At 43.2% G+C, this 13,580-nt stretch overlaps 1 long non-coding RNA gene across 1 annotated transcript; it reads right to left on the reverse strand.

The window, feature by feature from the left end:
• Nucleotides 1–370: 370 nt before the first annotated feature.
• On the reverse strand, nucleotides 371–11,162 carry LOC117131648. The gene is made up of 3 exons (XR_004454733.1): nucleotides 11,149–11,162; nucleotides 4,689–4,691; nucleotides 371–605 (listed from the first exon to the last, which is right to left on the reverse strand). It is a non-coding gene; the product is annotated as an uncharacterized LOC117131648 (long non-coding RNA).
• Between the last annotated feature and the right edge of the window lie 2,418 nt (nucleotides 11,163–13,580).

Consider the following 13,580-nt stretch of genomic DNA (forward strand, 5'->3'; position numbering starts at 1 on the left):
CATATAATCAACTCAACTCAACAGGGATAAGGCTGATACAAAGGGGATTTCGAAATGGGACTCAAAGCATGTGAAGTCAAGGCTAGCTGGCTGCTGAGAGGCTTCACATGCTTGGACAGGCTGTAAAGTAGCTTTACCTTTTCCAGCTATGACCAGACCTTATCCAAACAGCTCCTTCCTTATCCTGACTCCTCTTGGGCGTGCTTCTCCTCACCAAAGTGATCCAAGGTAACTTCCTAAGCCTTTAACTTAGTTACCACAGTAAAACTAAAGTTACTGTGGTAAATCCCAAAGTTACTGTCTCCCCAATACTCTTCCTCTATCAATGTATCCACTCCTCATCACCTCATCTCAACAGTGTTTACGTGAGGAAGACGGGAGAGAAGGAAGCCGTTGGAGTCTGACGTGGCGGAAGATAATTCAAATAAAGAAGGAGATACTTGTTTTGAATTAGAGTCTTTCTAATGCTTTGTATTCGAATTGTATAAAGCCAACTTGTTGGCTAAGAAAGGAGGTAGCTTGTAGATTTGAGTTGAGTCTAACGACTTGAGGAGTGTATCGTCTGGGTGAGGCCAGCGGTTACTCAGATTCAAATCTATAAGCGACTCCGTGTTCATTTGTAATCGGATTGAAGATATACATACGGGATTGAGTTTAGATTGAGTTTCCATTGATTGAGTTTAGATTGAGTTTCCATTGAGTTCGTATAGCTAAACTCTATCAATTGGCGCGGTGAGCTCGGCGATTCTCGCGATGACGATACTCGAAGAAGCAGACGATCGGATCGATACCGTCGATCGTACGGTGGCGGAGTTACAAGACAAGGTGGAGGTGATTCACGGTGGTTGGAGGCGGTTAACGGATTCGAATGAAGAGATGTCTCAGCGAATCGGTTCAGTCGAGAAGGAGCTGTCGTCGATGATTCGAATCTTGAACAGATTAGAATCGCACGTCGTCGGTGACAAAGGAAAGTCCGTGGCATCATCGGGCCCCTCTAACGGTCAGGTACAATTCGATTCTCCGAGAAACGACCGAGATACAGAAGAGCTAGGTTATCGGAGAATACAACATTCGTTTGCTAGTAGAGAAAGTCTGTTGAAGAAGATTGATTTGCCTGTGTTTGATGGTTCAATGCCTTATGGTTGGATCTCGAGAGTTGAGAGATATTTCAGGGCGGCTCGTTATGACGAACATCAGAAATTGGAATTGGTAGCTTTGAGTCTTACTGGAGTTGTAGGGAATTGGTATACATGGGAGAATGAGGAAGAACCTTTCAGTAGTTGGCTACAGTTCAAGCAAAGGATGTTGGATCGTTTTGCAGAATCGAAAGATGATGAACCGAGGAACAGATTATCTGCGTTGAGGCAAACAGACTCAGTTCAGGCTTACGTCAAGGAGTTCGAAGAGCTGATAAATGTGGTCAAGGGGATAGACGAAGCCAATTTGATCAGTCGGTTCTACACGGGGTTGAAACCAGAGATGAAGGAAGTGATCAAGATGAAAGAGCCAAAAGGATTAAGGAATCACATTGCTGCAGTAGTAAAAATGGAATCAAGCATGTTTTGTCAGATGTTAGCTGATAAATCTAAGACGGAGAACCGTTACTCGCGTACTAACAGCTCAGCTCCGAAGTCAAATCAGACGGGAGGTTATCACCAAGTGGATAAAACAAAACTTCTGGACGCAGGAAAGTCAGGTACCTCTGCGGGAGACAGACCTCGGGTGCACCTTACTCCTCAGGAACTAGCTGAGTGCAAGCGTTTGAAACTTTGTTTTAAATGCAAAGCGAAGTGGTTCAAAGGTCATCTATGTGGAAGTCCAGAGCTTCAGGTTTTCACGGTGATAGATGGATTTGAAGTAGAAATTTTGGGAGAACAAGAAGAGGGAATGAGTGAGACAAATAACGCGACAGAATCACAGATGATGCAACTCTCTCTGTACTCATTCTTAGGTATGAATTCACCTACAACAATGAAAGTCAGGGGGCGTATAGGCAGTACATCAATGGTGATTCTGATTGATAGTGGAGCTACTCATAACTTCATTTCTCCAAATCTTGTGAAGAAAGCTCATCTTCAAACGACAACGAACCCACATCTACAAGTTCTGTTGGGTACGGGCATTATGGTTCATGGCTTAGGCATTTGCAACAACGTACACTTACATATGCAAGGCTTGGATTTTATCTTGGATTGCATTATACACTTTTGTGTATTAGAGCATGATTCAACCAATCAGGGATAATCAGATGAAAAGATTAAAGAGATTAAGAGATTTTTAGAGAGAGAATAAAGAGAGAGAGACTCAAAACTCCATTAATTAATAACTGATGAGGTTTACAAGTATTAATAGAGAGAGCAACAAGGAAATTCAAAATGGATAAGCATGTGTAGTCAAAGGACAGGCTGGAACTCCTTTTGAATCACTTGGCAGTGCTTTCTCACATGCTTGCACTAGTATAAATGCAACTTCTCCTTTCCAGCATCATACAGGCTGTCAAAGTGATCCCTTATCCTTCCTTATCCTCCCTTATCCTCTTTGGTCGAGTTTCCTCTCTTCTCTTCACTAAGTTACCTTCTCATCCCATCAGATAACTTCCCCAAGTAGTTACTGTGGTTAAAATAAAGTTACCACAGTAAAACTCTAAAGTTACTGTCTCAGCCTCCTTGGTCTTCATCTCATTACTCCCCCTCAAGCTTGACCATGTAGAACAAGTCAAGCTTGGAAACCATGAAGACCTCCCTCATTAAAAACCTCACCAAGTAAAACCCATTGGGATAAAACCTTGATGAGGGAAAAAGAGTGGAGACTCCATGGTTAAGGGGCTCAGTTCCTAGGAGTCAGATCAATGAGTCCAAGCCTTGACAGTATGGACTCCATTGTCTTCAATCTCGCTGCCTTAGTAAACACATCTGCAAGCTGATCTTCACTTCTTGTATAACATGGCAGAATCACTCCTAAGATGATCATCTGCCTCACCTTATGACAATCCACCTCTATGTGCTTTGTTCTCTCATGAAACACTGAGTTGGAGGCAATGTGGATAGCTGCTTGATTGTCACAATGCATAGTCATAGGAGTACTCTGCTCAATCTCTAGATGCTTCAAGATCCCCTTGATCCACACCAACTCGTTTGTCAGCTTCAGCATGGCTCTATACTCAGCTTCAGCACTTGAACAAGAGATATCCTTCTGCTTCTTACTCTTCCAAGTAACCAAGTTTCCTCCAATGAATGTACAATACCCAGTAGTTGATCTCCTGTCCACTCTATCTCCTGCCCAATCAGCATCACAATACCCAACCACTTCTGTACTGCCATTACAACCCATCCAAACTCCTTGTCCAGCCGTCCCACTCAGATACCTCAGTATCCTATCAACCATCTTCCAGTGATGGACCTTTGGCGCCTGCATATGCTGACTCACTTGGTTCACAGCAAAACATATATCTGGTCTGGTGATGGTCAAGTAGATCAGCTTGCCAACCATCTTCCTGTATAGCATAGGATCTTCAAACAGCTGCTTCTCTTCAACCTCCCCCTCACGCAGAACTTTATATCCCTCCTCAAGGGGTGTCTTAGCTATCTTTCCTCCAAGCACATCAGTCTCCTTCAACATATCCATAGTATACTTCCTTTGAGACATAAACAAACCCTCCTTTGATCTGCATATCTCAATGCCCAGAAAATACTTCATCTCTCCCAAATCCTTGATGTCAAACACAGATTTGAGAAACTCCTTAGTAGCCTGAATCCCTGCCTTATCACTTCCTGTGATAATCAAATCATCCACATACACTAGAATCACAATGCTCCCTGAAGGTCCTGTCAAGGTGAAGAGAGTGTGATCTAGTTCAGACTTCCTAAAGCCTCTCCCATTGAGTGTTGTACTTAGCTTCCTGTACCAAGCTCTAGGTGACTGTTTCAACCCATATATTGCTTTCTTCAATCTCAAAACATTCCCTGGCTTTACTAGATGCTCAAGAACAGGAGGTGGATGCATGTATACTTCATCTTCAAGTTCACCTTGCAAGAAAGAATTCTTCACATCCATTTGCCACAAATCCCACTCCAAGTTTGTTGCAATAGATAACACAATTCGAATTGTGTGAAGCTTGGCCACTGGTGCAAAAGTATCAATGTAATCTTCCCCATAAGTCTGTGTAAATCCTCTTGCAACCAGCCTAGTCTTGCGCCTATCTATCTCCCCATTTGCAAGGTACTTGATGGTGAAGATCCATCTGCTTGAAACTGCCTTCTTCCCTTTAGGTAACTCACTCTCATACCAAGTATCATTCCTGATCATTGCATCCCTTTCATCTCCTACTGAATCTCTCCAAACCTTGTGCTTCATAGCTTCTTCATAAGATCTTGGTATCTCATTCTCATCCAAGTTACACATAAACACCATGTGCTCTTCTGGAAACTCAGCAAAGGAACACACGGCTTGAGAGGGATGCTCCACAGCCTGGGCATTGTAGTACACTCTCTGTTTACCCAGTTGGAAGGATCCCTCCTTATCCTTGTGCTCCTCCGCAAGGTCTCAACCTGTTCTTCAGCCTGAACATTCTCTTGTGCTTCCTCTCTTAAACCAGTAGGTTCTCCCTGCTCATTTCCAGTAGGTTCTCCCTGCTCATTTCCAGTAGGTTCTCCCTGCTCATTTCCACCTGACTGAGCTACACTCTCTACTTCCTGTGTCTCCTCCTGATCATGCTGACCTGAATCCTCTTGGTTATGCTCCTGCTCCCCTGATTCAGATCCATTCCCCCTCTCATGATCAAGAGGAGTTGTTCCTCCAGCTTCTCCAGCTTGATTAGAAGGTCCTGTTCTTCCTGGTTCCTGATCTTGGGATAATCCTATCCCTAGCCTCTCCAACAACACCCTCAATGTTGTTGCCTTTTCTGATGGAGCTCGGGACAGATCCTCTAGGTCTTCCCATTTCTTCTCCTCATAATACCCTTTAGACTCAACAAACTTCACTTCTCTAGATACCATAACCCTCCTAGTTATTGGATCATAACATTTGTAGCCTTTCTGAGTGATTGAGTACCCAATGAACATAGCTTTAGTACTCTTTGCTTCTAGCTTGTTCCTTCTTTCTCCGGGAATCACCACATAACATAAGCACCCAAAGACTCTCAAATGATCAATGTGTGGCTTGGCCTTGTTTAATACTTCAAAGGGAGACAGTTTCTTCAAGACACGGGTTGGCACTCTATTGATGAGATAGCAAGCAGTCTGAACAGCATCACTCCAAAACCTCTTAGGGACATTCATGTGGAACATTATGGATCTCGCAACCTCCATCAAATGTCTGTTCTTCCTCTCAGCCACCCCATTTTGTTGTGGTGTGTAAGGACAGCTAGTTTGTTGCACAATCCCATGCTTTGCAAGATGACTCTTGAAAGCATTGCTAGTGTATTCTCCTCCATTATCAGACCTCAGAATCTTCACAGTGGCATTGTACTGGTTAGTAACATATGGTTGGAAGTTCATGAAGGCTTCCAGGACTCTGTCTTTGGAGGGAATCATGGTGATCCATGTGTACTTGGACTTCTCATCAATGAAAGTCACAAAGTACTTATGGCTGTCTCTAGACATACAGGGAGCTGTCCACACGTCTGAATGCACCAGATCAAAGCAATTCTCATATCTGGTTTCTGATGTTGGGAAGACAGTTCTACAGTGCTTTCCAAGTATACAAGCTTCACACTCCAAGTGATTGAACGCCATACTTGGTAGAATCAGTTCAATTGCCTTGGCATGAGGATGTCCCAGCCTTGCATGCCATGTGAGATTATCACACCTATCCGTTGTGCTGCTTAAACACACAGACTCCACAGGACTAGGCGCCTCAGTTGTTTGGAGATGATAGAGCTGATGCTTGCTGTCTCCTCTGCCAATAACTCTTCCAGTCTTCAAATCCAGGAACTCAACTTCATTTGGTCTGAAAACCACTTGACAATCCAGATCAACTGTAGCCTTCTTAACTGAGATTAGATTGGATGTAAACTGAGGTAGGTAGAAGGCAGTGGAGTTCTTCTCAAACAGCTTGAGGTTTGCCTAAAGTTGCTTCAATCTCACTCTTTGTACTGTTTCCTTGAACAACTTCATTTCCCATCTTCAGACCTCTTGTCTGACCTTCTTCAGTAGCCATTTCCATGAAAGGTTTCCCCTTTCCATGACTACTCCATAACCCACAGCTTTCCAAAGCTCTCTTTGCCCATCTTGACCAATCGCCATCCCTCTCTTCTTCAAGCTCCATGGTTGTACTAGATCTGTGCTTCATTTCCATGTTGAGATAGTTTGAATCCATCAGAATATCTCACACCACTCAGATAATAAAGACCAGAACTCAAGAACACCAAGAACACTCAAGAACACTCAAGAACACCCAGATTTTTATGAAAAACGAAATCACACTCTCCCCTTTTTAGCAACCTGGCTCTGATACCATATACACTTTTGTGTATTAGAGCATGATTCAAACAATCAGGGATAATCAGATGAAAAGATTAAAGAGATTAAGAGATTTTTAGAGAGAGAATAAAGAGAGAGAGACTCAAAACTCCATTAATTAATAACTGATGAGGTTTACAAGTATTAATAGAGAGAGCAACAAGGAAATTCGAAATGGATAAGCATGTGTAGTCAAAGGACAGGCTGGAACTCCTTTTGAATCACTTGGTGTTGAGTTGAGCTGAGTATATGTATGAAGAGCTAAGGAGTTGAAGAGGAAAGGAGATGAGGAAGCTTAAGGGAGTTTAGGGAGAGCATGGTACGGACGTCCGTACAAGGCCGTACAAGCCGTACAGTCCGTACCATCCAAGCCGCAACCTAAACTTACCTTGCACAAGTGAAACGGTAACTATGGAAGAGTTACTCAAGTGGAGAAGGATCAGACCGTTTAAGAAATAAGGGACGCGCATTGCCAGGCTGGGACAGGCTGGAAAGCTAAAGCACCTTTAGTCCAAGATGCCATAAGCGTGTGATGCCTCCTAATGGTTGATTTGAATCCTTTACCTTGACTTCACATGCTTACTCCTTAACTTTGCGATTTGTAAACCCTAGTAGCTCTCCTATATATTGTAACTCATCAACACTAATAAAGATTAAGCAGTTCTGAGTCTCTCAAATCTCTTAAGACAATGATTCTCTCTTAGACACTAAACGGCTCTCTCTAGTCTCTTAATCTTTCACAAACTTCTCTTAATCACTTCTTAAACTCTCTCTTTTATTCTGATTACTCTAAGGATCTCTTAATCTCATATGGTATCAGAGCCAGGTTCATTTGAATCTGGGGTTTGATCTTTAGAGAGTTCCAAGCTAACGGCTTTGAAGCTACACGCGAGTAGTTTTGGAGGTGTTGAAGCTGGGATACGTTCTAGTTGAAGCTGTGCTACGTTCTGTGTGTTTGCGTGATTCTAGACTCAAGGTTGGTGTGTACGAGATTCAAGATTCAAGTTTTCAAGTCAAGCAAAGATGGAACATGGGATGAACATGAGGATGAAGGTAGCGGTTACTTTCAAAGGTAGCAACTACCTTGTGTGGTCTCGGATGGTGAAGACTGCGGTGGGAAGTAAGGGTTTGTGGGGGCACATCACAACAGGGGAGGCTCCGAAACTCATTACTCCGGGAGGAGATCAAGAAGAGGTCTCCAATGAAGCGGCTGTGGAGAAATGGCAACAAGAAGACATGCTGGTGATGACGATTCTACACGCATCCTTGGACCCAGCTATCTTGGATGCCTACAGCTACTGTGAATCAGCCAAAGAGCTGTGGGACACGCTGAAGAAGGTGTATGGGAACACTTCTAACCTCAGCCGTGTGTTTGAAGTGAAGCTAGCGATCAACCGTCTTGCACAAGAGGACATGGAGTTCACTAAGCACTTGGGGAGGTTCAGGTCCTTATGGTCAGAGCTGGAGATGCTGAGGCCGAGCACAACTGATCCAGATCTGTTGAATGAGAGGCGCGATCAAGACAAGGTCTTTGGGTTACTTCTCACACTGAACCCGGCCTACACTCAACTCATCCAGCACATGTTGAGGTCAGACAAGCTTCCGGACCTTGAGGAGGTGTGTGCGCAAATCCAAAGGGAGCAGGGATCTATGGGGTTGTTTGGAGGAAAGGGGGAGCTCTCTCTTGCCAATCAAGCAGCTCATGAGGACTCAACCGAGGCTCCACAAGCAAACAAGGCATCTCACGGGAAGTACGAGGAGAGGAAGTTCAATGGCAACTGTGATCACTACACCCACACCTCAAGCCGGCCAAGTTCATGAAGGAACGTGAGGGAAGGGCAAATGTGACTGAAGGTTCAAGCGGAGCTAGCACCAGCAAGACGAGTGAAGTGGATGGGCTTGGAGGCAATGATGGGAATGGGAAGTCTCTGGTGGCTTACACGGGCGCCTCAAGCTCACGCGGCAATGATGACTACATCAAGAGATCAGACCTTGATGCTCTCTTCAAAATGCTAAAGGAAAACGGTAACACTTATGGTTATTCCTTTGGAGCTTCAATGATTGCATATAAGGATGATCACTTGATTAGAGAACTAGTAGAACGGTTAGAAGCTAGGAATGAGTATAGAAATGCTCACATTGCTAGAACTGATAGGATGCATCCATTACTTAGTAATCTTTGTCATAATGCTAAACGAGTAGGTAAACCATTGATTGTTGATTCTGGTGCATCACATCATATGATAAGTGATGAGAACGTGATTAAGGATATAGAACCTACGCATGGGCATGTGATGATAGCAAATGGGGATAAGATACCTATTAGAGGAATAGGAAAGCTTAAGTTGTTTAACAAAGAATCTAGAGCTTTTTACATGCCTGAATTCACATCAAACCTATTATCTGTGAAGAAATGTACTAATGATTTACAATGCAATGTTATCTTTAGTCCTAATGATGTGAAGTTTCAGGATATTGAGAGCAGCAGATTGATTGGGAAAGGGGTGACTAAGGGAGATCTCTATATGCTTGAAGAACTCACTTCTGTTCCTGATTATAGTTGCTCGTTTACTTCTGCTTCTTTGTTGAATAAAAATGCATTGTGGCATGCTAGAGTAGGACACCCTCATGTTAAAGCTTTGAACTTAATGGTACCAGGTGTTGTGTTTGAGAACAAAGATTGTGAAGCTTGTATTTTAGGCAAGCATTGTAGAACTGTGTTTCAAAAGTCTACTACCGTTTATGATAATTGCTTTGATCTAATTCATTCAGATGTGTGGACTGCCCCTTGCTTATCTAGAGATAGTTATAAGTATTTTGTCACATTCATTGATGAAAAATCCAAATACACCTGGTTAACCTTAATTCAGACCAAAGATAGGGTACTTGATGCATTTAGGAACTTTCAAACTTATGTAACTAACCATTATCATGCTAAGATTAAAATTTTGAGATCAGATAATGGAGGAGAGTACACAAGTCATGCATTCAAGCAACACTTATCACAACATGGGATCCTACATCAAACAAGCTGTCCGTATACTCCACAGCAAAATGGAGTGGCTGAGAGGAAGAATAGGCACCTCATGGAAGTGGCAAGGTCTCTTATGTTTCAGAGTAATGTTCCAAAGAGATTTTGGAGTGATGCAGTTGCCACTGCTTGCTACTTGATAAACAGAACTCCAACCAAGGTTCTGAATGAGAAGGCTCCATTTGAAGTTCTGAACAGGTACAAACCAGCACTTGATTACTTGCGAGTCTTTGGATGCCTATGCTTTGTGCTCAAACCAGGAGAGATGATCAACAAGCTAGAAGCAAGAAGTACTAAGGCTGTGTTCATAGGATACTCAGCTACACAGAAAGGATACAAATGCTATGATCCTATAGCAAGGAGAGTTCTTGTATCTAGAGATGTGAAGTTCTTGGAAGATAGAGGATACTATGAAGAAAAGAACCAAGAAGACCTGAAGGACTTAACATCAGACAAGGCCACCACCTTGCGGATCATCCTTGAAGGTCTTGGAATCAGTACATCCCAGGATCCGAGGAATCACGCAACTACACCTCCTGAAGTTGGTTCACCATCCCACCTTGATCATGAGGGAGGAGAGGAGCATGAGGAGCCTATGCAAGAGGTGGATGAAGGAGGAGTAGAGAATGAAGGAGAAGAGAGCATAGGCTCTGATGGTCATGGTCATGATCATGGTGTGAGGCAAACACCTTCTCAAGATGAAGTGGTAGAAGAACAACAGGAAGAAGAACCGGTTGTGCAGCCACTAAGAAGGAGCACAAGGATAAGGAAGGATCCTTAGCTGGGTAAACACGAGAGTGTACTACAATGCCCAAGCTGTGGAGCATCCTTCTCAAGCCGTGTGCTCCTTTGCTCAATATCCAGAAGAACATTGTGCCTTCATGGTTAACTTGGATGAGAACTACATCCCAAGAAGCTATGAAGAAGCAATCATGGATAAAGAATGGAAGGAGTCAGTTGGAGCTGAGGCAGGAGCTATGATCAAGAATGATACATGGTACGAGAGTGAGTTACCAAAAGGGAAGAAGGCTGTGACTAGTAGATGGATATTCACAATCAAGTACAAAGCGGATGGAAAGATTGAGAGGAAGAAGTCAAGGCTAGTTGCAAGAGGTTTCACTCAAACTTATGGAGAAGATTACATAGAAACCTTTGCACCAGTAGCTAAACTACACACAATCCGGATTGTACTAAGCTTGGCTGTGAATCTTGGATGGGGGTTATGGCAAATGGATGTGAAGAATGCATTTCTACAAGGTGAACTTGAGGATGAAGTGTATATGCATCCACCTCCAGGCCTTGAACACTTAGTGAAGAGAGGGAATGTGTTGAGACTGAAGAAAGCTATCTATGGGCTGAAGCAATCACCAAGAGCTTGGTACAACAAGTTGAGCACTACTCTGAATGGCCGAGGCTTCAAGAAGTCTGAACTAGATCACACCCTCTTCACACTCACGACTCCCTCAGGTATGATTGCACTCCTTGTGTATGTTGATGATATCATTATCACAGGGAGTGATAAGGAAGGTATCATAGCAACCAAGGAGTTTCTTAAATCCATGTTTGAGATTAAAGACTTGGGAGAAATGAAATACTTTCTTGGAATTGAGATATGTAGATCCAAGGAAGGTTTGTTCATGTCCCAAAGGAAGTATACACTTGATCTTTTGAAAGGTGCAGGTGCTTATGGAGGCAAGACAGCAAGGATGCCTATGGAGGATGGCTACAAAGTCCCACGAGAGGGGGAGATTGAAGACAGCAAACCTTATCAGGATCCTAAACTCTATAGAAAACTAGTTGGCAAATTGATTTATCTTACTATAACTAGACCTGACATTTGTTTTGCTGTGAATCAGGTGAGTCAACACATGCAAGTGCCTAAGGAACATCATTGGCGCATGGTGGAGAGGATCTTGATGTATCTCAACGGCTCACCTGATCAAGGAGTATGGATGGGCTGCAATGGAAGCACTGAAGTGGTGGGATACTGTGATGCGGATTGGGCTGGTGATAGAGCAGACAGGAGATCAACCACAGGCTATTGCACATTCATTGGAGGCAACTTGGTGACTTGGAAGAGTAAGAAGCAGAAGGTGGTGTCTTGCTCAAGTGCAGAAGCTGAGTATAGAGCGATGCTGAAGCTCACCAACGAGTTAGTATGGATCAAAGGCATCTTGAAGCATTTGGAGATTGATCAAGCCACGCCAATGACCATGCATTGTGACAACCAAGCCGCCATTCACATTGCCTCCAACTCGGTGTTCCATGAGAGAACCAAGCACATTGAAGTTGACTGTCACAAGGTGAGGCAGATGATCATCTTAGGAGTCATCTTGCCATGCTACACAAGGAGTGAAGATCAGTTAGCGGATGTGTTTACCAAGGCTGCAAGACAGAAGACAATGGAGTCCATTCACATCAGGTTGGGCCTCATTGATCTTGGGAAGAGAAGGAGCTAATCCCCTTAGCTGCAAGGTCTTTACTCTTTTTCCCTCATCAAAGTTTTATCCCATTGGGTTTTCTTTGGTGAGGTTTTTAATGAGGAAGATCTTGTGGCATTCCAAGCTTAAGCTTTCACAAAGCTAAGCTTGAGGGGGAGTGTTGAGTTGAGCTGAGTATATGTATGAAGAGCTAAGGAGTTGAAGAGGAAAGGAGATGAGGAAGCTTAAGGGAGTTTAGGGAGAGCATGGTACGGACGTCCGTACAAGGCCGTACAAGCCGTACAGTCCGTACCATCCAAGCCGCAACCTAAACTTACCTTGCACAAGTGAAACGGTAACTATGGAAGAGTTACTCAAGTGGAGAAGGATCAGACCGTTTAAGAGATAAGGGACGCGCATTGCCAGGCTGGGACAGGCTGGAAAGCTAAAGCACCTTTAGTCCAAGATGCCATAAGCGTGTGATGCCTCCTAATGGTTGATTTGAATCCTTTACCTTGACTTCACATGCTTACTCCTTAACTTTGCGATTTGTAAACCCTAGTAGCTCTCCTATATATTGTAACTCATCAACACTAATAAAGATTAAGCAGTTCTGAGTCTCTCAAATCTCTTAAGACAATGATTCTCTCTTAGACACTAAACGGCTCTCTCTAGTCTCTTAATCTTTCACAAACTTCTCTTAATCACTTCTTAAACTCTCTCTTTTATTCTGATTACTCTAAGGATCTCTTAATCTCATACTTGGCTGTGCTTTCTCACATACTTGCACTAGTATAAAGGCAACTTCTCCTTTCCAGCATCATACAGGCTGTCAAAGTGATCCCTTATCCTTCCTTATCCTCCCTTATCCTCTTTGGTCGAGTTTCCTCTCTTCTCTTCACTAAGTTACCTTCTCATCCCATCAGATAACTTCCCCAAGTAGTTACTGTGGTTAAAATAAAGTTACCACAGTAAAACTCTAAAGTTACTGTCTCAGCCTCCTTGGTCTTCATCTCAATATGCATATCATTGGAGCTGAGTGGAATCGATCTCGTGTTGGGAGTTCAATGGCTAAGAACGTTGGGCAAATGTGAAATTGATTGGGAATTACAAGAATGGAGTTTCGTGTGGGGCAAGGAGTATGATATTAAGAGATCCTTAGAGTAACTAGAATGTAAGTGAGAGTTTAGGTGAAGTTTAGAAAGAGATTATGAAAGATTAAGTAACTTGAGAGCCGTTTAGTGTCTAAGAGAGAACCATAGTGTCTAAGAGATTAGAGAGACTCAAACTGCTTAATCTTTATTAGTGTTGATGAGTTACAATATATAGGAGAGCTACTAGGGTTTACAAATCGCAAAGTTAAGGAGTAAGCATGTGAAGTCAAGGTAAAGGATTCAAATCAACCACTAGGAGGCATCACACGCTTATGGCATCTTGGACTAAAGGTGCTTTAGCTTTCCAGTCTGTCCCAGCCTGGCAATGCGCGTCCCTTATCTCTTAAACGGTCTGATCCTTCTCCACTTGAGTAACTCTTCCATAGTTACCGTTTCACTTGTGCAAGGTAAGTTTAGGTTGAGGCTTGGATGGTATGGACTGTACGGCTTGTACGGCCTTGTACGGACATCCGTACCATGCTCACCCTAAACTCCCTTAAGCTTCCTCATCTCCTTT

The sequence above is a fragment of the Brassica rapa genome, unplaced genomic scaffold, assembly GCF_000309985.2.
Source record: "Brassica rapa cultivar Chiifu-401-42 unplaced genomic scaffold, CAAS_Brap_v3.01 Scaffold1102, whole genome shotgun sequence".
NCBI lineage: Eukaryota > Viridiplantae > Streptophyta > Magnoliopsida > Brassicales > Brassicaceae > Brassica > Brassica rapa.